Here is a 25,519-nt window from a genome sequence, read left to right as displayed (position 1 = left end):
ATGATTTGAGCCTTAAATCCAAGAATTCTTTCAAATTTCATAAACTTTCAATTTTTCCAATTTAAGGCCGAAACCCGTCAAACAACGTCCGTTTGTAACAAAACTTTACAGGAAGCGCTTAACCAACATATATGACCTGTACCGGGTGTCGGAACCAAAATACGAGCCCGATACCATTACTTTCTGATCAAATTTCATTTTCATTTTCCTTAAACATTTTCAGAAAACAGTTTCACGAAAAAATTCATTTCTCGGGCCTGGGACCTCGGAATTCGATTCCGGAAATACGTTCAACTCCCATATTTTTCTGTGGACCTTTCGAGATCAAAAAATCACGGGTTCGGGTCCGTTTACCAAAAATGTTGACCAAAGTCAACTTTAACAATATTAAATATCAAAATTTTTCAAATTTTTTCCATAATTCATATATTTCAACACAAAGATATTCCGGACACACTCCTAAGTCCCAAATAACCTAACGAAGCTATCCAAACTATAAAATTTGCATTTCGAATCCGATATCAAAATTTCCACTTCCGGCCAAATTTTCTCAAAAACCTTCAATTTTCTATCTTTAGCCGAACGACTCCAAAATGACCTACGGACCTCCGAATTCACTTCCGATCGCGCTACCAAATCTAGAATCACCATACGTAGCTACTCCCAGTCTCGGAATCCCAAACGGACATCAATAACACTGAAATGCATTTTAAACCAAACTGATGCAATTTCTTCTAAAATGCTATCTTCCACAATAAGCACCAAAATGCTCCTGGGTTATCCAAAACCCGATCCGGGCATACGCCCAAGTTTTAAATCATCATACGAACCTACTGGAACCTTCGGATCCCAATTCCGAGGTCGTTTACTCAAAATTCCAATCCTAGTTCATTTCTTCAATTTTAAGCTTTCAAAATGAGAATTTCCATTTAGATTTGACTCCAAACTTCCTGAATTTTAATTCTGACCATACACACAAGTCAATATACCTGAGATGAAGCCGCTCATGGCCTCAAACTGCTGAATGACGCGCCGAAGCTCAAAACGACTGGTCGGGTCGTTACAACAGCCTGCCCAGCCAGCTAGAGGCGGGGGTAGAGGACATAGAGGTGGAGGTAGAGGTCTTAGAGGTGGAGCTCAGACCGCTAGAGGTAGGGGTCAGCCAGCAGCAGATCGTCCCAGGGATATGATTCAGGGAGGTGGGGCCCAACCCCATTGTTATGCTTTGCCAGCCAGGCCAGAGGCTGAATCATCAGATGCTGTGATTACAGGTACTATTCTGGTCTGTGATAGGGATGCTTCTGTGCTATTTGATCCCGGATCTACGTATTCATATGTGTCATCCTATTTTGTACCCTATTTGGTTATGCCTAGTGACTCGTTGAGTATTCCTATTTATGTATCAACACCGATGGGTGATTCTATTGTGGTCGACCAAGTTCATCGTTCTTGTATCGTAGTGTTTGGGGGGTCTTGAGACCCGTGTTGATTTGTTGCTTTTGGACATGGTCGACTTCGATGTTATATTGGGGATGGATTGGTTATCCCCGTACCATGCTATCTTGGATTGCCATGCCAAGACCGTGACCTTAGCCTTACCGGATTTACCCCGTTTAGAGTGGAGAGGGACTTCTGGTCATTGTACCCGCAGTGTTATCTCGTATGTGAAAGCTCGGCGTATGGTCGAGAAGGGATGTTTGGCCTACTTGGCGTATGTTCGCGATTCTAGCGCGGAGGCCCCTTCTATTGATTCTGTGCCCGTTGTTCGGGAGTTTCCTGAGGTTTTCCCTTCAGACTTGCCTGGTATGCCGCCCGACAGGGATATCGACTTTTGTATTGATTTGGCTCCGGGCACTCAGCCCATTTCTATCCCGCCATATCGTATGGCCCCGCCGGAGTTGAAAGAGTTAAAGGAACAGCTGCAGGATTTGCTTGAGAAAGGTTTCATTAGACCCAGTGTTTCGCCTTGGGGTGCGCCGGTGTTGTTTGTTAAGAAAAAGGATGGTTCGATGAGAATGTGCATCGATTACCGGCAATTGAACAAGGTTACAATTAATAATAAGTATCCACTGCCGAGGATTGATGATTTATTCGACCAGCTTCAGGGTGCGAGGTTTTTCTCGAAGATAGATTTGAGATCTGGTTATCATCAGCTGAGGATTAGGGCGTCTGATGTCCCTAAGACAACATTTCGTACTCGGTATGTGCATTATGAGTTTTTGGTTGTGTTATTTGGGTTGACCAATGCCCCAACAACATTTATGGAATTGATGAACCGAGTGTTCAGGCCCTATCTGGATTGGTTCGTGATTGTTTTCATTGACGATATTCTGATATACTCCCGCAGTCAGGAGGAGCATGAGCAGCACCTCAGAGTGGTTCTTCAGACCCTGAAGGGTAGTCAGTTGTATGCTAAGTTCTCAAAGTAAGAGTTTTGGTTGAGTTCGCTCGCATTCCTGGGTCATGTCGTATCAGCAGCAGGTATTCAGGTAGACCCGAAGAAGATAGAGGCAGTCAAGAACTGGCCTCGGCCAGCTTCAGCTGCGGAGATTCGGAGTTTCCTGGGGTTAGCAGGTTACTATCGTCGGTTCGTGGAGGGGTTTTCATCCATTGCATCCCCTATGACCAGATTGACCTAGAAGGGTGCCCAGTTCAGGTGGTTGGATGAGTGTGAGGCGAGCTTTCAGAAGCTCAAGACGGCTCTGACTACAGCACTGGTATTGGTTTTACCCACAGGTTCAGGGCCATATACGGTCTATTGTGATGCGTCTCATATTGGGCTTGGTGCAGTGTTGATGCAGGAAGGCAAAGTCATTGCTTATGCTTCGAGGCAGTTGAAGATCCACGAGAAGAATTATCCGGTTCATGATCTCGAGTTGGCAGCCGTTGTTAATGCCTTGAAGATCTGGAGGCATTACTTATATGGCGTGACGTGTGAGGTTTACACTGATCACAAGAGTCTTCAGTATCTGTTAAAGCAGAAAGAGTTGAATTTGAGGCATAGGAGGTGGTTAGAGTTGCTAAAGGATTATGATGTTACTATTTTATACCACCCGGGGAAGGCCAATGTGGTGGCCGATGCATTGAGCAGGAAGTCCGCCAGCATGGGTAGTCTTGCTTATATTCCAGTCAGCCAGAGATCGCTTGCTTTGGATGTTCAGGCCTTGGCCAATAGTCTTGTGAGGTTGGATATTTCTGAGCCTAGCAGAGTGTTAGCTTGCACGGTTGCTCGTTCCTCACTATTAGAGCGTATCCGCGAGCGGCAGTTTGAGGATCCCCAATTATGTGTCTTGAGAGACACGGTGCAGCGTGGAGGTGACAAGAAAGTAACCTTAGATAATGATGGTGTATTGAGATTGCAGGGGCGAGTTTGTGTGCCCAATGTTGATGGGATTCGAGAGTTGATCTTAGCGGAGGCCCACAGTTCTCGGTATTCTATTCACCCGGGCGCCGCGAAGATGTATCAGGATCTGAGGCAGCACTATTGGTTGCGTAAGATGAAGAAAGACATCGTTGTGCATGTGGCTCAGTGTTTGAATTGTCAGCAGGTTAAGTACGAGCATCAAAGACCTGGTGGTCTATTTCAGAGGATTGCACTTCCCGAGTGGAAGTGGGAGAGGATTATGATGGATTTCGTTACTGGACTTCCGATGACTCGGAAAAAGTTTGATGCAGTTTGGGTCATGGTTGATAGGCTGACCAAGTCAGCGCATTTTGTTCCTGCTACAGCCACCTATTCGTCCGAAAGGTTAGCCGAGATTTATATCAGGGAGATTGTTTGCCTTTATGGGGTGTCACTATCTATCATTTCGGATCGGGGTACGCAGTTTACCTCGCATTTCTGGAGAGCGGCTCAGCGAGAGTTGGGCACCCAGGTTGAGTTGAGTACAGCATTGCATCCCCAGACGAACGGTCAGTCCGAGAGGACTATTCAGATTATTGAGGACATGCTCCGAGCCCGTGTCATTGATTTTGGAGGCTCGTGGGACTAGTTTTTGCCTTTAGCAGAGTTCGCCTACAACAACAACTACCAGTCCAACATTCAGATGGCTTCGTATGAGGCATTGTATGGTAGGCGATGTCGGTCTCCAGTTGGATGATTTGAGCCGGGAGAGGCTCGATTATTAGGTACGGATCTGGTTCAGGAGGCCTTGGACAAGGTCAGGATTATTCAGGATAGACTTCGTATAGCTCAGTCCAGACAAAAGAGTTATGCAGACCGCAAGGTCAGAGATGTTGCTTTCATGGTTGGGGAGCGGGTATTGCTCCTTGTATCGCCTATGAAGGGCGTGATGAGATTTGGGAAGAAGGGTAAGCTCAGCCCTAGGTTCATTGGTCCATTTGAGATTCTTGATCGTGTGGGAGAGGTGGCTTATAGACTTGCCTTGCCACCTAGCTTGTCAGCTGTGCATCCTGTGTTTCATGTATCTATGCTCCGGAAGTATCGCAACGATCAATCGCACGTGTTAGATTTCAGCACTGTCCAATTGGACAAGGATCTGTCATATGAGGAGGAGCCGGTGGCTATTCTAGACCGGCAGGTTCGACAGTTGAGGTCGAAGAGTTTTCCTTCGGTGCGTGTTCAGTGGAGAGGTCAGCCTCCTGGGGCATCGACCTGGGAGTCCGAGTTCGATATGCGGAGTCGCTATCCTCATTTATTTCCCGAATCAAGTACTTCTTTCTTTTGTCCGTTCGAGGACGAACGGTTGTTTTAGAGGTGGAGAATGTGACGACCCGAAGGGTCATCACCATAGTTCTTCCTTGTTCCGCGCTTTCGAGGCCTTGAAAACCTCGCTTTTAGTTGCCTCGATTGGCGTGCGCAGTTCGGGCGCGTAGCCGGAAAGTTTTTATGTTAGAATATGTGAATTATGTGAAAAATTTGATGAATTTTGGTATTAATATGCATAATGTTGACTTTGGGTAACAGACCCGGACCTGTGATTCGACGGTCCCGGAGGGTCCGTAGAAAAATATGGGACTTGGGCGTGTGCCCGGAATCAAATTCTGAGGTCCCAAGCCCAAGAAATGAATTTTTGAAAGAAATTGTTTTTCTGAAATTTCATATGAAAATTTGAAGTGAAAAGGAGTTAGAAAATATAGGTATCGGGCTCGTATTTTGGTTCCGACGCCCGGTACAAGTCTTAAATATGTGTTAAGCACTATTTGTAAATGTTTGGCTAAAACGGACGTCATATGACGTGTTTCGGACTTATAGTGGAGAATTTGAGTTTTATGAAAGTTGAGAGAAAAATCATGTGTTTTGAGGCTTGATCCTATGTATATGATGTTATTTTGGCGATTTGATTGCACGAATGAGTCCGTAAGATGTTTTTAAGATCATATGTATGTTTGGTTTGGAGCCTCGAGAGCTCAGGTGAGTTTTGAATGGGGCCCAGGAGGTCTTGGACTTAAGAAAATGCAGGTTCAGATGTTGCAGACACCAGCGCGGCCGCGGTCATTTCCGCACAGTCCGCGCTGGAGCCGCGCGGCCGCGATGCCTTTTTGTGCGGTCCGCGTGGCTGAGTTTGAGGGCTAGGGTTTCTGGTTAACCAGCGCGGCCGCGCACCAAAACAGTGCGGTCCGCGCTGGAAGGGTTCAGAAAAGCCCCAATTTTTCTCCCACTCGGCGCGGCCGCAACACATTTTTGTGCGGTCCACGCTAGGCCCTCATAAAGGTATACAAGTTCGGAAAATCTCAGTCATTTTTCACTTTTCAAAAACCCAAAACCTAAGAGGAGATTTTTCAAGCAACTTTTCTTCTCCAAAACGATTGGTAAGTGATTTTTAACATAATTTCAACTTCAAATCAAAGATTTTCAGGGGTGAAATTGGGTGTTTGGGTAGAACCTAGGTTTTCTACTGGACCTCAATTTGAGGTCCGATTTCAAAACAAATCATATATTTGGACTCGTGGGGGAATGGGTAACCCAGTTTTGGTCCGAACCTCAAGTTTCGACCACGTGGGTCCGGGGGTATTTTTGACCTTTTTGGGAAAAACCTTGAAAAATCTATTTTCATGCATTGTGGATGATTCATTTAGTAATTATTAATGTGATTAAGTAACTTATGACTAGACTCGAGCGGATTGGTGGTGGAATCAAGAGGTAAAGCTATACTAGAAGTGTGAGTTGAGTTTGGAGCATTCTAGGTAAGTGTTTGTTCTAACTTTGGCTTGAGGGAATAGGATTAGGATGATATTTGCTACTTGCTACTGTGGAGTACGGTGTATAGGCATGGTGACGGTTATCTATGCACCAAAGTCTAGCATGACCGTGAGTCTTGATTGCTTTTAATTCGAATAATGTGACACAAGCTCCTTGTTTATTTGACAAGTTTCATATAATGTGAACGGTTGAGGAAGAATGATTTAAAAGGAGAATGTGTTGTGAATACTCCCTTGCCGGGATGATTTAAAAAGAGAATGTGTTGTGATTACTCCCTTGCCGGGATGTGTAGACTAATATATACTCTCCCTTGTCGGGATATTTTGGGCTGTTAGTTGTACCCTTGCCGGGTTAAAAGTATTGAGTTGTTATTCTCCCCTGAAGGGGTCTACTATATGAAGTCAGATATTATGAACTATATTATGGGATCGTGTGGCACGCCGTCCACTTATATATGATATTATGGGATCGTGTGGCACACCGTCCACTTATATATGATATTATGGGATCGTGTGGCACGCCGTCCACTTACTATATATATATATATCATGGAAACCGGAGTTTCTTCTATTTATTTCCGATATTTCATTTTTATCTGTTACTCCCCGATAGCATGTCCCCTCCCAGTTTTACTTTGTATTATCTTGTTATTGTTTTCTTGCACTTGTTGTATATATATCTGTACAGGTTAATTGTGGTAGGTACTGTCTAGCCTCGTCACTACTTCGCCGGGGTTAGGCCAGGCACTTACCAGCACATGGGGTCGGTTGTGCTGATGCTACACTCTGTGCATTTTTGTGCACAGATCAGGGAGCAGCTTACGGACCACAGCAGTAGGATTTCTGGGAGCTGTCTTCAGTCCAGGGACTCTCGAGGTAGTCTAGCTGGCGTTCGCAGGCCGAAGTCCCTTTCCATGTTTTTTGTTTGTTCATCTTGTATCAGACAAACATGATGTATTTCCTTTCAGACATTGTTTGTAGTATTCTGTAGTAGTCCGTGAGCTAGTGACACCAGACCTTGGGTAGTGATGTGTATTAAACTTCCGCACTTTTGGTTTTCAGTTGCTTTAGATTTAAAGTCTTCCGTTTAAATTTTGTCTCATTTATTATATTGTTTGCAAGAAAGCAGGAAAAATGTTTTATATATTTGGCTTGCCTAGCTCCTATAGTAGGCGCCATTACGACACCCGATGGTGGGAAATTCGGGGCGTGACAATAACAATGAGAGGCATAAACATACTTGGTTTATTAAAGTATGTGCAAAGGTATTTACAGGACCAATTCCTAACCTGTTTTTAAATTCGTGGTCATACCACGGTCCCACAACAAAAATCCTGCTTGAACCATTCCTTAAGTTATACAAAGAATGGGCAAAAGTTTCACCATTCCTAACCGAGTTATATCACACAGATCATATCTGTTGCCTAGAGAAAATTGATGAAATTTGCTTCTTTATTGAATTCTCTATCCCATGGATTCATAAATGGACTCCTGAATTAGGTTTTACGGAGGAACAAATCCCTTGCTTATATAGGCTATTTTACAACAATTTTTGGGACAAATTGATGAAGAATGATCCCAAGTCAAAAACATTATATGGACAAGAATAATTGGATTCTATTAAAACACAAATCCAAGTATACTCGTCCACTCCACAAAAGAAAATATTTGATGACAACTCCGTCAAACATATTGCTCGAAGAATCTCTGTTCAAGACGGAGATAAAACTGAATTAGTAAATAAATATCTTGAATAAGTAAAAAAAATTTACTTCAAACTTTGAATCAATGTGAAAGATCAGACACATCAATGCACTGTGAAACAAGTGGCGATGATATCGCAGAAGAAGATTCACAGCCGATGCAACCAGAAATAATATTATCTGACAAAGAGAAAGAAAAGGTGGAAAAATTCCTCCAACAAATGAATGATTTAGACAGAAGAGGACTTTGACTAAAGCCGCCGAAGACCCCACATAACAGTAGATACATTATTCCCAACAGTAGAAACACTGTATAAGGGACCCAGATGTGGGACCCAATATACTATTTAAAGATTCTTTATGTTTTTTCCCTTCTTTAAATAGAAGACCTCTTCATTTGAAGAGGTAAGTCGTGAGAATCCCCTCTCTCTCTAATCTCTCTCTAAACTCTCCTTCTTGTAAAGCTTTTAGCTTATTAGTTTTGTAAATCAAGTTGAAGATTAATAGAAGTTTTGAAGTTCAGTTCATCTTCAGGGCCTTGCTTCCCGGCCTTAAAGGTATTTATTTTATTTTATTATATAGTATTTTATATACTTAGTTTATCTCCCCAGCCGTGACTATGTCCGGCTAAACGGATTCATATCTATGTTGAATAACCTAGGAACTTTCATGGTAAATATGTAATAGATATGAAATATTCAACATAGATATGAAGCTTTTGGAATGGATCTGGGAGAAACAAGTACTAAAGGTACTAGACTTGAAGAGGTAGATATACCTCAAAACCTTGATTTATTAAATAAATGGACAATTCCTAAAGTTTCTATAAAAATCATTTATGATTATGGTTGGTTTGATAAACTTTCTTCTAAACAATTGATAAAAATGACTGAACAGTCCTTAGCATTAAATTCGTCTGAACAGACTATTCGTTTGTTAAACAAACATGATATAGATTTATATAAACATCATTATCATTATCTGCATATTGGTATGGTTCAAATTGCATTTAAACCGTTAACCCTTAAAGGATTACCAGAGACCTTTTTAGCAGCTCTTAGATATGCTAGAAATCATACTCAACCCAATCTGCAACTATTTCTTTCTGATGTTAATATTCTTGATGCCTTGACTTTAAATGTGAAAATGCATGGTTATAATTATGCGCCTGGTTCTGAATTTATGTCTGTCTTATAGGATTTATTTCAAATTGTTATCTACTTTGAATCCTAGATGTAAGTTATACGATACATCGGATCAGACCATACTGGTAGAAACCAATTTTGTAAGGTCCAAAGTCACCACTAGGAGATCTATTATGTGGGAAGAAATTAATTTTCCAACTACTTGGACTTTAAATTCGGTTATATCCCCAAGTCAGATTACTAACGACTTGTCGAATACTGAATTTTCACATGTTACTCAAAATCCGGATGGTAGGATTTGTATTCAATTTGATGATAAGTCTACTATTTATAATAGACATTCGTTTTCTAATCATAGACTTCTACCTACTATTCAACATATTTATCCTGTTGAACCAGTCTACGGTCCAGCTCGCAATCGTGCAGCCTCTTTACACACTATTACTAGTAAAGTTAGTAATAAGCCTGTCGAAAGAGTTGAAAGGGTTAAAGTTAACCCTCAAACAAATATTGTTCAGGACAATGACAATATTTCTGATAAGGATATTCCTTCTGTATCCGAGATGGATTTCGACCCCAATAGTACTTAATGATTCCACACCAAATTGATTTTAGCCCCGGTTCTCGGGCAAGAAAATATATTCAAAAGGAATTTTTTAGTGATAAATGGAACCAGTTTAAAACATGGTTTTTCGATACTTATAGCAAAGATGAATTGAACAATATTTCTCAAAACTTTTATGAAACTTGTGCCCTGCATAATCAAATTATGTATTTTGTTCCTTGGTTTATAATTTATAACTAATCTAGGAATACCTCGTTCCTTTTCTGCAGCATTATTAACATAAAAGGAAGAACATGACCAAGGAGATTTTGAGGGTTTTATCAAACCCTTTTGTAACAAGTTGTCAATCTCGTTTTTGCAGAATTCAACTAGTTCAGCATTCATCTGGCAAGGTCGAGATTTAGTAGGGATATCATCCTCGGAGAAGTTTTCTTCGTAAGGAAGAGTTACAATATGCCTTTTTCGGTTCCAAAAGGCACTAGGGTGATCAGCGCAAACATCAACAACCATCTTTTCAACAATCAATTTAATCTTTTGTTGAACCTTAGCAGATTGTAAAGTATCGAATATATTCATGTTTAATATTTCTAATTGTAATGAATCAACATGCCTTTGTTTCATATTAATCAAGGCATTAATATCTCTAGTTACAGGATCTGTAACAAAAGAATAACTTATCCTTTTATCTTGATAAGTAGCAGAAAAACCCTGTGCATCTATGTTATTAAAAGGGTAAATAGCATTAATAAAAGGGGTTCCAAGTATAATCGGAGGGTATAACTGGTTTTTTACCAAAAAGAAGAAATGAGGAATACAGACTTTATTTTGGCAAATATGAGTATTTCGTAGTTTGTACTCTATATCTAAAGCATGACCAGAAGCGGATTTAACCAAATGAGTGGTCTTTTGAAAATATTTAGTTGGAATTAATCCTTCCTGAATGCAGCTTACATCAGCACCACTATCAATCATAGCAACATCAGTTATAGAAAAATTATTATCGATCAAAATAGTACATTTAATATACCATTTATGCGCAGTAATAATTTGCATCATACCTAAAAACATATCAGATTTTTCTTCAGTCAGATCAGAAATTTCTTTTCCTTTATCATTAGAAAATTCAGAAATTCCTTTAGTCGAAAATTCAGGTAGAGAATTATTTTTCTCAATTTGAGTAATTCGGTGATCGCAAATCATTTGATTTTGCTTAAGAGACTTAATATCCTTTTTCAAATTTTCAATTTCTTCCTTTAAATCATCAAAAGAAGCATCTCTGCTAGGCGTACTGGATTTATGAAGTCGTTTATTAATTGCAGACAAAGAATAAGGCACAAAATGTTCAAATTCGTTATTGTATTTTTCAAAAGGTTTTGAACTACTAGAACTAGAACTTGCAGCTAAATAAATAATTTTTTCACGAAGTTTTTCATCAGTAACTTCTTTTAAAAGTTCTATTACATTATCAGATGTAATAGTTTTCATATTTAAATCATGAAATTGTGATTGCAATTTATAAAATTCGTCACTATCACAAGTACAAATATCACCTTTGCAAGCAGTGGAAGAAGTATCAACATTTTTATCACTATTAGATAAATCAATTAAATCAACTTCATCTTCAGATTCAGTCTCAGAGTAATAGTCAGATTCTGATCCTAAAGTGTATAACAAGCCATAAACCTTATCGCGTAACTCATCATCGAGTTCTAAGGTTTTCAACTTTTGAAGCTTGCAATTTGGAGAAATATGACCAAACTTTCCACACTTATAATACTTAATATCAGCGAGATCTCTCTTTGATCTATTCTTCGCAAATCGAGTAGATTTCCGATGCGCTTTTCTAGTATCACGCTCTTCCTTAGGCCTATATCTAGACCTCTTTTTCTTATACGGGCTATCCGGGTGAGGATACCTGTGAATAGGCGTATCGGTTCCAAAAGGCACTAGGGTGATCGGCGCAAACATCAACAACCATCTTTTCAGCAATCAATTTAATCTTCTGCTGAACCTTAGCAGATTGTAAAGTATCGAATATATTCATGCTTAATATTTCTAATTGTAATGAATCAACATGCCTTTGTTTCATATTAATCAAGGCGTTAATATCTTTAGTTACGGGATTTGTAACAAAAGAATAACTTATCCTTTTATCTTGATAAGTAGCAGAAAAATCCTGTGCATCTATATTATTAAAAGGGTAAATAGCATTAATAAAAGGGGTTCCAAGTATAATCGGAGGGTATAACTGATTTTTTACCAAAAAGAAGAAATGAGGAATACAGACTTTATTTTGGCAAATATGAGTATTTGGTAGTTTGTACTCTATATCTAAAGCATGACCAGAAGCGGATTTAACCAAATGAGTGGTCTTTTGAAAATATTTAGTTGGAATTAATCCTTCCTGAATGCAGCTTACATCAGCACCACTATCAATCATAGCTACATCAGTTATAGAAAAATTATTATCGATCAAAATAGTACATTTAATATATCATTTATGCGCAGTAATAATTTGCATCATAACTAAAAACATATCAGATTTTTCTTCAGTCAGATCAGAAATTTCTTTTCCTTTATCATTAGAAAATTCAGAAATTCCTTTAGTCGAAAATTCAGGTAGAGAATTATTTTTCTCAATTTGAGTAATTCGGTGATCGCAAATCATTTGATTTTGCTTAAGAGACTTAATATCCTTTTTCAAATTTTCAATTTCTTCCTTTAAGTCATCAAAAGAAGCATCTCTGCTAGGCGTACTGGACTTAAGCAATCAATTTATCTCGTGAATACCTTGATTAGTTATGAATTTTTATACGACCTTTCTAGAAGAAGAAGTATTAATTACTATCCTTAAAGTGGTTAGATTAAATCGAGATCTACAAAGTCTCATAATTGATTTGATAATTGAAGAGATCGTTGATAACCAGATTAAATATTATAATCATATTGAATTTATTAGGAATTCATACCTAGACTAATATTATTAGGGTTGATATGCTGGATTATTACCTCTCAGAGTAAATTGACTTGTTATTTGTGCAGAATGGACCCTTTATGGGCCACCAGAGGCAGAGGTAGGGGAAGATCTTCCTCTAATAGATCATATTCTCAAAGATCGTCATACGGATCCTCATCAAATTCTCCAGTGATACAGGCAGGGAAAAAGAGTTTAATAAACTCAAAGGTTTTCCATAAAGGAGATTCTTCATCAGGTCCGTCTATACATCTGGATGATATTCCAGAAGATGATCCATTATATGGTCATCTACAGGCATATTTGGCTTCCAAAAAGCAAAGTAATACATTTGCTTCAATCGCTAGAGAAGAAGACAACGATGATATTAAGTCTTACGAAAAATTACCAAAGAAAGAAATGATATTTCTCCTAGAAAACTCTGAGATTCAGAGAAAAGATGAACCATGGAAGATATTCCAGAGATATCTGATTAATGGATTATACTACCCGGGTGAATCATATAAAACCCGCACTTATTATGAGACTATTCTAATCAGTACAGGTAGTGCAGAATTCCAGCACTTTTCGGGTTATAACACAAATGAAAACGTTTATAACTTTTCAAAAATCATTATCAAACAGATTATATCTGTTGAAGAATGGGGAATTTCAATAATGAAAGAAAGGCAGATAAGCCTTAATAAATCACCTATGAATTTTACTTATTGGGATTATATCCAAGCATTTGATAGAGTGCTTTATTATAACAATGAGGGGCATAAACATACTTGGTTTATTAAAGTATGTGCAAAGGTATTTACAGGACCAATTCCTAACTAGTTTTTAAATTGGTGGTCATACCACGGTCCCACAACAAAAATCCTGCCTGAACCATTCCTTAAGTTATACAAAGAATGGGCAAAAGTTTCACCATTCCTAACCGAGTTATATCACGCAGATCATATCTGTTGCCTAGAGAAAATTGATCAAATTTGCTTCTTTATTGAATTCTCTATCCCATGGATTCATAAATGGACTCCTGAATTAGGTTTTACGGAGGAACAAATCCCTTGCTTATATAGGGTATTTTACAATAATTTTTGGGACAAATTGATGAAGAATGATCCCAAGACAAAAACATTATATGGACAAGAATTATTGGATTCTATTAAAACACAAATCCAAGTATACTCGTCCACTCCACAGAAGAAAATATTTGATGACAGCTCTGTCAAACATATTGCTCGAAGAATCTCTGTTCAAGATAGAGATAAAACTGAATTAGTAAATAAATATCTGGAAGAAGTAAAAAGAAATTTACTTCAAACTTTGAATCAATATGAAAGATCAGACACATCAATGAACAGTGCAAGTGGCGATGATATCGTAGAAGAAGATTCACAGCCGATGCAGCCAGAAATAATATTATCTGACAAAGAGAAAGAAAAGGTGGAAAAATTCCTCCAACAAATGAATGATTTAGACAGAAGAGGACTTTGACTAAAGCCGCCGAAGACCCCACATAACAGTAGATACACTGTTCCCAACAATAGAAACACTGTATAAGGGACCCAGATGTGGGACCCAATATACTATTTAAAGATTCTTTATGTTTTTTCCCTTCTTTAAATAGAAGACCTCTTCATTTGAAGAGGTAAGTCGTGAGAATCCCCTCTCTCTCTAATCTCTCTCTAAACTCTCTCCTTGTAAAGTCTTTAGCTTATTAGTTTTGTAAATCAAGTTGAAGATTAATAAAAGTTTTGAAGTTCAGTTCAGCTTCAGGGCCTTGCTTCCCAGCCTTAAAGGTATTTATTTTATTTTATTATATAGTATTTTATATACTTAGTTTCTCTCCCCAGCCGTGACTATGTCCGGCTAAACGGATTCATATCTATGTTGAAGAACCTAGGAACTTTCATGGTAAATATGTAATAGATATGAAATATTCAACATAGATATAAAGTTTTTGGAATGGATCTGGGAGAAACAAGTACTAAAGGTACTAGACTTGAAGAGGTAGATATACCTCAAAACCTTGATTTATTAAATAAATGGACAATTCCTAAAGTTTATAAAAAAATCATTTATGATTATGGTTGGTTTGATAAACTTTCTTCTAAACAATTGATTAAAACGACTGAACAGTCTTTAGCATTAAATTCGTCTGAACAGACTATTCGTTTGTTAAACAAACACGATATAGATTTATATAAACATCATTATCATTATCTGCATATTGGTATGGTTCAAAATACATTTAAACGGTTAACCCTTAAAGGATTACCAGAGACCTTTTTAGCAGCTCTTAGAGATGCTAGAAATCATACTCAACCCAATCTGCAACTATTTCTTTCTGATGTTAATATTCTTGATGCCTTGACATTAAATGTGAAAACGCATGGTTATAATTATGCGCCTGGTTCTGAACTTATATGTCTGTCTTATAGGATTTATTTCAAATTGTTATCTACTTTGAATCCTAGATGTAAGTTATAAGATACATCGGATCAGACCATACTGGTAGAAACCAATTTTGCAAGGTCCAAAGTCACCACTAGGAGACCTATTAGGTGGGAAGAAATTAATTTTCCAACTACTTGGACTTTAAATTCGGTTATATCCTCAAGTCAGATTACTAACGACTTGTCGAATACTGAATTTTCACATGTTTCTCAAAATTCGGATGGTAGGATTTGTATTCAATTTGATGATAAGTCTACCATTTATAATAGACATTCGTTTTCTAATCATAGAATTCTACCTACTATTCAACATATTTCTCCTGTTGAACCAGTCTACGGTCCAGCTCGCAATCGTGCAGCCTCTTTACACACTATTACTAGTAAAGTTAGTAATAAGCCTGTCGAAAGAGTTGAAAGGGTTAAAGTTAACCCTCAAACAAATATTGTTCAGGACAATGACAATATTTCTGATAAGGATATTCCTTCTGTATCCGAGATGGATTTTGACCCCAATAGTACTTAATGATTCCACACCAAATTGATTTTAGCCCCGGTTCTCGGGCAAGAAAATATATTCAAAAGGAATTTTTTAGTGATAAATGGAACCAGTTTAAAACATGGTTTTTCGATACTTATAGAAAAGATATTTGAACAATATTTCTCAAAAATTTTATGAATCTTGTGCCCTGCATAATGAAATTATGTATTTTGTTCCTTGGTTTATAACAACTTATTTGCCTCTTTATATAAATGTATTAGAAAGATCTTATAAAGATGGGAGTGATAATATTACTAAATCCATTTATCCTCCTCAGGCCCCCTTTATTTACCTAATAATACTGGTATTACCTTCACTGCCTTTCAAAAATTTATTGATGATAACGTTGCAGCTATTAGTATCGCAGAAATTAATAAATTGATTTCTCAAAACAGTTATTTGGGTTTATATGTAAAGATTTTAGGAGAACATATCGGTTCTCTTGATAAGAAACTGGATGATTTGACTGTTTTAATAAAGGAAATGAGTACTAAGAAAGGACCAACTGATATTGCCTCCACTTCGGGAAGTAAAACAGTTGATCAAGCTATTCTTACTCATATTCAAAGACCTCCCGAGATTCAGGATTTTAAATTTAAATCTATTGATGACTTAGCACAACTCCTTGATAAAAAGCTTTTTGGTTTGAATGTTAGACCAATTGATTTATCTAAAAAATTTGCTGATAGGATTGAGATCGTTTCTGATTATAAAACTGAGACATGGTCAGAGTTTAATAAACTCAAAGGTATAGTTAAACCCAATAGTAGGTATGCTGACAGACCTAGGATGCAAACTTACTATTATCCCCGTCCTACTCCTCAAGATGTGTTGATTGAGGAACGCGATTGGAATCAAACTAATACGTCTTATAGCGGTTCCGAAATTTATGAATGGAATCTTGATGGTTTAACTGATAGACAATTAACCATTCTCGTACATAGAATGCTTATGTATTCGACTATCTGCAAAAGTGTTAAAAATACGGATAGAACAATTTGCAAAATGATTATTGCAGGTTTTACTGGCCAACTTCATGTCTGGTGGGATAATTATTTATCTGTTGAAGAAAAGGCTTTCGTTATTAATGCTACAGCCGTAGACGAGGGTGTTGATAACATAGGTATGGCTCTAGTTAAGTGTAGAGAATATGCAGTATATATCCTTATCCTTACAATTTTAGAGCATTTCAATGGTAGATTTACCTCAAATCATGAGACCATCAGAACCTTACTTAATGGGCTTAGATGTAAGACCCTTGGTGAGGTTATAAAAAAATAAAGATGTCAGGATAAGATAAGCAGTGCAATTGAGAACCTACAGTAAGAATCTATGCAGGATAATAAGAGTACAATAACGGAAACAATGATGAAGGCAAATCATAAGGAAAGTAACCGGGGATCTCTAAGTATCCCGAGGATCTCTTAGTATCCTCGTCATGTACTAGGGATCTCTTGGTATCCCGAAGATCTCTTGGTATCCTCAATATAAGCCAGGGATCTCTTGGTATCCTCAATATGTACTAGGGATCTCTTGGTATCCTCAATATCAACCAGGGATCTCTTGGTATCCCGAGGATCTCTTGGTATCCTCAATATGTACTAGGGATCTCTTGGTATCCCGAGGATCTCTTGGTATCCTCAATATGTACTAGGGATCTCTTGGTATCCCGAGGATCTCTTGGTATCCTCAAGGATCTCTTGGTATCCTCAATATCAACCAGGGATCTCTTGGTATCCTCAATATATGTGACGGGGATCTCCCGGGACTCTAACCCGTAGTCCCAAAGTAAATGTGCAGGGGGAATCTTCCGGGAATCTAACCCGTAGTCCCAAAGTAAAACACAGAACAACAACACAAGAATATTAAATTAAACGCTAATTTCGTACCAAGTAAACATTTACTTCTAGCCTAACATGCTTCACGTAATGCAATTCAGGCAATTTAAGCAAATAGGCAATTAAGTCAACTAAACATGCCTTTCTAGACTAGCAACATGCTAAATTCACAAGTAGAATAAAACAAGGAAAGAACTCAATTGAAATACTTAAGGAAAAACCGGATTTTCAACAATTAGCTCAAGTACGCGCTCATCACCTAATGTACAGGGCATTTCAATTATCAAATATAGCACATCCTAAGGGGAAAGGTCCCCTACACAAAGTTAGACAAGCCACTTACTTCGAATTCTCCAACTCAAGTCTCGATTATAGCTTTACCTCTCGAATTCACCACCCAACTGCTCGAATCTAGTCACAAATTGCTTGAATGCATTAATAATTACTATTGGAACTAACCCCAATGCATAAAAATAATTTTTACAAGGTTTTTCCCAAAAAGGTCAAAAATACCCCCGGACCCACAAGGTCAAAACTCGAGGTTCGGACCAAAACCCTGTTACCCATTCTCCCACGAATCCAAATATATGTTTTGTTTTGAAATCGAACCCCAAATTGAGGTCCAACTTCTCAATTTGTAGAAAACCTAGGTTCTACCCAAAACACTCAATTTCCCCATGAAAATGTATTGCGGCCACGCCGAGTGGGAGAAAAAATTGAGGCTTGTCTTAACCCTTCCAGCGCGGACCGCACTGTTTTGGTGTGCGGCCGCGCTGGTTAACCTGAAACCCTAGCCCTCAGACTCATCCATGCGGACCGCATAGAAAGGCGTCGCGGCCGCGCGGCTCCAGCGCGGACCGCGCGGAAATGACCTCGGCCGTGCTGGTGTTGCAACACCCGAACCTGCATTTTCTTAAGTCCAAGACCTCCCGGGCCCCATTCAAAACTCAACCGAGCCCTCGGGGCTCCAAACCAAACATGCACACAACCTTAAAACATCTTACGGACTTACTCGTGCGATCAAATCGCCAAAATAACATCATATACGTAGGATCAAGCCTCAAACACATGATTTTCTTTCTTCAACTTTCATAACTCAAATTCCTCATTTTTAGTCCGAAACGCGTCATATGACGTCCGTTTTTAGCCAAACTTAACAGATAGTGCTTAACACATATTTAAGACTTGTATCGGGCGTCCGAACCAAAATACGAGCCCGATACCTATATTTTCTAACTCCTTTTCATTTCAAATTTCAGAAAACAATTTCTTTCAAAATTTATTTCTCGGGCTTGGGACCTCGGAATTTGATTCCGGGCACACGCCCAAGTCCCATATTTTTCTACGGACCCTCCGGTATCGTCGAATCACAGGTCCGGGTCCGTTTACCCAAAATGTTGACCGAAGTCAATATATGCATATTAATATCAAAATCCATCAAATTGTTTTCACAAAATTCACATATTCTAATATAAAAACTTTCCGGCTATGTGCCCGAACTGCGCACGCAAATCGAGGCAACTAAAAGCGAGGTTTTCAAGGCCTCGGATGCGCGGAACAATGAAGAACTACGGTGATGACCCTTTGGGTTGTCACATTCTCCACCTCTAAAACAACCATTCGTCCTCGAACGGACAAAAGAAAGAAGTACCTGAGTCGGGAAATAGATGGGGATAACGGCCTCGCATATCGAACTCGGACTCCCAGGTCGATGCCTCAGGAGGCTGACCTCTCCACTGAACACGCACCGAAGGAAAACTCTTCTACCTCAACTGTCGAACCTGCCGGTCTAGAATAGCCACCGGTTCCTCCTCATATGACAGATCCTTGTCCAATTGGACAGTGCTGAAATCTAACACGTGCGATGGATTTCCACGATACTTCCGGAGCATAGATACATGAAACACGGGATGCACAGCTGACAAGCTAGGTGGCAAGGCAAGTCTATAAGCCACCTCTCCCACACGATCAAGAATCTCAAATGGACCGATGAACCTAGGGCTGAGCTTGCCCTTCTTCCCAAATCTCATTACGCTCTTCATAGGCGATACACGGAGCAATACCTGCTCACCAACCATGAAAGCAACATCTCTAACCTTGCGGTCTGCATAACTCTTCTATCTGGACTGAGCTGTACGAAGTCTATCCTGAATAATCCGGACTTTATCCAAGGCCTCCTGAACCAAATCAGTACCCAATAATCGAGCCTCTCCCGGCTCAAACCATCCAACTGGAGACCGACATCGCCCACCATACAACGCCTCATACGGAGCCATCTGGATGCTGGACTGGTAGCTGTTGTTGTAGGCGAACTCTGCTAAAGGCAAAAACTGGTCCCACGAGCCTCCAAAATCAATAACACAGGCTCAGAGCATATCTTCAAGAATCTGAATAGTCCTCTCGGAAAGACCATCCGTCTGAGGGTGAAAAGCTGTACTCATAGTCACCCGGGTACCCAACTTGTGCTGGACGGCCGTCCAGAACTGTGATGTAAACACTGAACCCCTATCTGAAATGATAGAAACTGGAATGCCGTGCAGACGGACAATCTCCCTGATATAAATCCCTGCTAACCGCTCCGCTGAGGAATAAGTAGTACACACAGGAATAAAGTGAGCGGACTTGGTCAGCCGATCCACAATCACCCAAATAGCATCGAACCTTCTCAAAGTCCGTGGGAGCACAACTACAAAGTCCATGGTGATCCTCTCCCTGATACGGTCAAACAAGGAAGACCGAGAAACCACACAAGCTAGGACTCGACTGGGCTTCGAAAGGTTCAATCTCACAAACTGGCTGACTAAGGCCTGAACATCCATTGCCATAAGTCTCTCTGCACTGCTTCTACTTTCTTTAGATCCACCCGAATACCCTCACTCGATACCACGTGGCCTAAGAATGCCACGGAATACAACCAGAACTCACATTTCGAGAACTTAGCATATAACTTATTCTCTCTCAAAGTCTGAAGCACAGTTCCCAGGTGTTGCTCATGATCTTCCCGACTCCGTGGAATACACCAGAATATCATCAATAAAGACAATGACGAACGAGTCAAGATATGGCCGGAACACACTGTGCATCAAATGCATAAAGGTTGCTGGGGTGTTGGTCAGCCCAAATGACATAACAAGGAACTCATAATGGCCATACCGAGTCCTGAAAGCAGTTTTTAGGATATCTGGTTCCCGAATCTTCAACTGATGGAAACCTGAGCGCATTCAATCTTAGAAAACATCTGTGCGCCCTGAAGCTAGTCAAATAAATCATCAATACGAGGCAAAGGATAACGGTTCTTCACTGTAGCTTTGTTCAATTGTCGATAATCAATACACATACGCATAGAAGCACCCCTTTTTTTTTCTTTACCAACAAAACAGGAGCACCTCAAGGCGATACACTAGGCCGAATAAAACCTTTATCAAGCAAATTCCTGTAACTGATCCTTCAACTTAACTGAAGGTTTCACCTCATCCTTAGTCCATAACCTTAGGATAGGACCCAAACTTCAAAATCTACCATTCGTCATAGGATACGAATTCCACATCATCACACTGCATTAGTCTTATTTCAACACACTTAAACTTTTAATAATGCTTAAATACTTCGAAATTATTCCTCCGGGTTGTTACATTCTCCCCCACTTAGGGTCATTCATCCTCAAATACACGACGTAGCTTATCTCTTTCTTCGCACATCTTAAGGTCTCAATTTTTCTAACTTTCAAAATTTATTTATTTATTTATTTATTTTTGAAATTTCGGCAGAGCCTCCCCTGTATTTAGGTCTATCCACCTGCCAGAGTAACACCAAAACAACTACTAACAACACATCCACAACCCAATGAAACACCACAATGTATATATCAATAACACTAATCTCATCATTATAAGCATCGCATTATCATGCTGATATCTGGACATGAAACACATCATCTGTATGCTAATAACCATGTCTCTGGCCATAATAGTTGTTCATAAATCACAACATTGCCAATTAACCTTATGTTAACAATCATCTTATTTCAGACCTCCACTTTACTCACAACGAGGCATTGAGACCTCATAATTACTTACCCAAATTAACGAGTCACATTTAACGCCACATGGACGCTCATCTCATAGGCTAAAGCTCAACGTTTACAACACAAAAAAAAATGGTTGAATATGAACAAAAAATATACAAGAATTGTCAAATAAGCCCAATAGGCATGACTCCCATTTAAAATATAGTACCAAAAAAAAATTTTAATTTCATAAAAGGAGAATTTTAAACACATAAACCATTCACTACCAGGACCTTGTCCTTATATAACATCCACCGCAGCTTGTAGCTTGGTTTAAAATATTTCACATTATATAATTATTTGAGGATATCACCCTCAACTCTGAATCACAAGTATTTGCACATTGTGCCAACTGAAAATTTTCATTTCCTTTCTTTCTTATTTTCAATAATTTCCGTCAAAGAAAATCACAACATACAATGATAGGGATAGCTATCTCCATATAATAGCCCAACGTGAGTATTCACATAAGTAGATTTTAGGATTACGAAGCTCACTTATGAGTGGAGCATATTAAGAGGACTCGCCTAAATTTTCAAAATCAAATCAAGTTAAGGAAAAAAAATCATTTTATAACAATCAGAATTGTACTTGTAATGACACCATCTGCTATAGTGGCCTCAGCCATACTATAGCAATTATATCAATGGGTCGGGCATCCACCTCTAGGCGCCATCTTCCCATTCGTTCTCCATCTCTATCTTGTAGCGTATGTAGATTAGTAACTATAATGGAGTGTGTTGACTGTGTGTTCTGATGAAATAGGTTTCTCCCAAGTTTGGGATAATTTCTCATGATGTTTCTAGTATTACTACATTCATAACAACCCATCTACAGTTCGGCTGCTCATACCGAGTCTGTGCCGGATAACCAGAATAACCATTTAAGGAACCCCATGCTAGTGGTGCATTTAAAAGATAATTGTCCCATGAGAGTGCCCTGATTAACTGGAGCACTATGAGTATTCTAAAATTGTTTTCATTTCCCTGCTGATACTGAATGTAGAATCATTATGGACATAGGAACATCGAAAGTCCCCACATCATCTCATACAAATCTCAGCTCCTACTCATATACAAGTTTCAGAGAACTTTTGGATACCACATAAATACACCTCATGCCAAATCTGATATGACACATGACCCACAATTTGATCGTTGATAGTGAACTCTCTTCACTTGGTGCAAGGCCATTAGATACATCTCGGTTTCTAGTTGCACCCTTCGCTAGATAGACATCTCATACGTACCACATAGTCCCTATTACCACCAACTATCTTCAGATCTACGTCCACCTCGTGACTCTACCATTACTGCGACAATTAGGCAATTAAGTAAACCTTCTTAAGACCGTACTTATCAACCAGATGTCAGAACCTATTGCACCCCCATGTGCACAATTGAATGATCTCTCAATACTTATGCATTATCGATATGGATGACACGCGGTAACAACGGTTGAGCAAATTCTTGGCTCCCTTATAATCCTTCTGTAGCATCACGAATCATCGGCGCAAAATTGATACCGAGTGCGCAATTTCAATACACGAGTGAATGCAAAAAGAACATATGATATAAGCTCCAAACTAAATAAATGACACATGATAAGAAATGAAATGAAGTGGAATTTTCCTAACGGTTATATAGCCTCTCGTATATAAGTACAGACGTCTCCGTACCGATCAGCGAGACTCGAATAAACCGGCCTGTGTCCCGTGACTCCTATGAACCTAGAGCTCTGATACCAACTTGTCACGACCCTGGTTCACCAACCATGAACATGTCATGACGGTACCTAGTATCCGTGACCAGGTAAGACTAACACTTGCGGAAACATAATAATTGCGGAAAAATAGAATACCATATTTAATTATCTAAAAGGAAATTATATTGAATGCCGCTCGGCATATACGACATCAATATCTCAAGACTAAAACAATCCCAAAACCCGGGAACTCACGGGAAAACACAGGCTAGAGAAATGTATAGTGAGGCTCCAAACTCCAGAATATCTAACAAACAGAAGGAAAGAGAACTAAGTACTAAAGATAGAATAAAGAGGGAGACTCGTCGGTCTGCGGACGCAGCAGATCTACCTCGAAGTCTCCGTAGTCCTCCTGCCTCACTGATAGTGCGCCTGAGAAGAGGTACCTGGATCTGCATATGAAAACATGCGCAGAAGAGTTGTGAGTACACCACAACGGTACTTAGTAAGTGCCAAGCCTAACCTCGGTTGGGTAGTGACGAGGAAGGTCAGGGCCCTACTGAGGTTATATAAAATATAAAGATGTCAGGATAAGATAAGCAGTGCAATTGAGAACCTACAGTAAGAATCTATGCAGGATAATAAGAGTACAATAACGGAAACAATGATGAAAGCAAACCATAAGGAAAGTAACCGGGGATCTCTAAGTATCCCGAGGATCTCTTAGTATCCTCGTCATGTACTAGGGATCTCTTGGTATCCCGAGGATCTCTTGGTATCCTCAATATAAGCTAGGGATCTCTTGGTATCCCGAGGATCTCTTGGTATCCTCAATATGTACTAGGGATCTCTTGGTATCCTCAATATCAACCACGGATCTCTTGGTATCCCGAGGATCTTTTGGTATCCTCAATATGTACTAGGGATCTCTTGGTATCCCGAGGATCTCTTGGTATCCTCAATATCAACTAGGGATCTCTTGGTATCCCGAGGATCTCTTGGTATCCTCAATATCAACCAGGGATCTCTTGGTATCCTCAATATATGTGTCGGGGATCTCCCGGGACTCTAACCCGTAGTCCCAAAGTAAATGTGCAGGGGGAATCTCCTGGGAATCTAACACGTAGTCCCAAAGTAAAACATAGAGCAGCAACACAAGAATATTAAATTAAACGCTAATTTCGTACCAAGTAAACATTTACTTCTAGCCTAACATGCTTCACGTAATGCAATTCAGGCAATTTAAGCAAATAGGCAATTAAGTCAACTAAACATGCCTTTCTAGACTAGCAACATGCTAAATTCACAAGTAGCATAAAACAAGGAAAGAACTCAATTGAAATACTTAAGGAAAAACCGGATTTTCAACAATTAGCTCAAGTACGCGCTCGTCACCTCACGTACAGGGCATTTTAATTAACAAATATAGCCCATCCTAAGGGGAAAGGTCCCCCACACAAAGTTAGACAAGCCACTTACTTCGAATGCTCCAACTCAAGTCTCGATTATAGCTTTACCTCTCGAATTCACCACTCAACCGCTTGAATCTAGTCACAAATTACTTGAATGCATTAATAATTACTATTGGAACTAACCCCAATGCACAAAAATAGTTTTTACAAGGTTTTTCCCAAAAAGGTCAAAAATACCCCCGGACCCACGTGGTCGAAACTCGAGGTTCGGACCAAAACCCTGTTACCCATTCTCCCACGAATCCAAATATATATTTTGTTTTGAAATCAGACCCCAAATTGAGGTCCAACTTCTCAATTTGTAGAAAACCTAGGTTCTACCCAAAACACCCAATTTCCCCATGAAAATCTTTGATTTGAAGTTGAAATCATGTTAAAAGATGTTAAGAAGTGAAGAAATTAAGTTAGAAATCACTTACCAATGGTTTTGGAGAAGAAAAGTTGTTTGGAAAATCGCCTCTTAGGTTTTGGGTTTTTGAAAAGTGAAAAATGACTGAGATTTTCCGAACTTGTATACCTTTCTGAGGACCTGGCGCGGACCGCACAAAAATGTGTTGCGGCCGCGCCGAGTGGGAGAAAAAATTGGGGCTTCTCTGAACCCTTCCAGCGCGGACCGCACTGTTTTGGTGTGTGGCCGCGCTGGTTAACCTGAAACCCTAGCCCTCAGACTCAGCCACGCGGACCGCACAGAAAGGCGTCGCGGCCGCGCGGAAATGACCGCTGAACCTGGTGTCTGCAACACCCGAACCTGCATTTTCTTAAGTCCAAGACCTCCCGGGCCCCATTCAAAACTCACCCGAGCCCTCGGGGCTCCAAACCAAACATGCACACAACCTTAAAACATCTTACGGACTTACTCGTGCGATCAAATCGCCAAAATAACATCATATACATAGGATCAAGCCTCA

The sequence above is a fragment of the Nicotiana tabacum genome, chromosome 10 (assembly GCF_000715075.1).
Source record: "Nicotiana tabacum cultivar K326 chromosome 10, ASM71507v2, whole genome shotgun sequence".
NCBI classification, from domain to species: Eukaryota; Viridiplantae; Streptophyta; class Magnoliopsida; order Solanales; family Solanaceae; genus Nicotiana; species Nicotiana tabacum.
Note: the sequence above shows the minus strand (reverse complement) of the source record.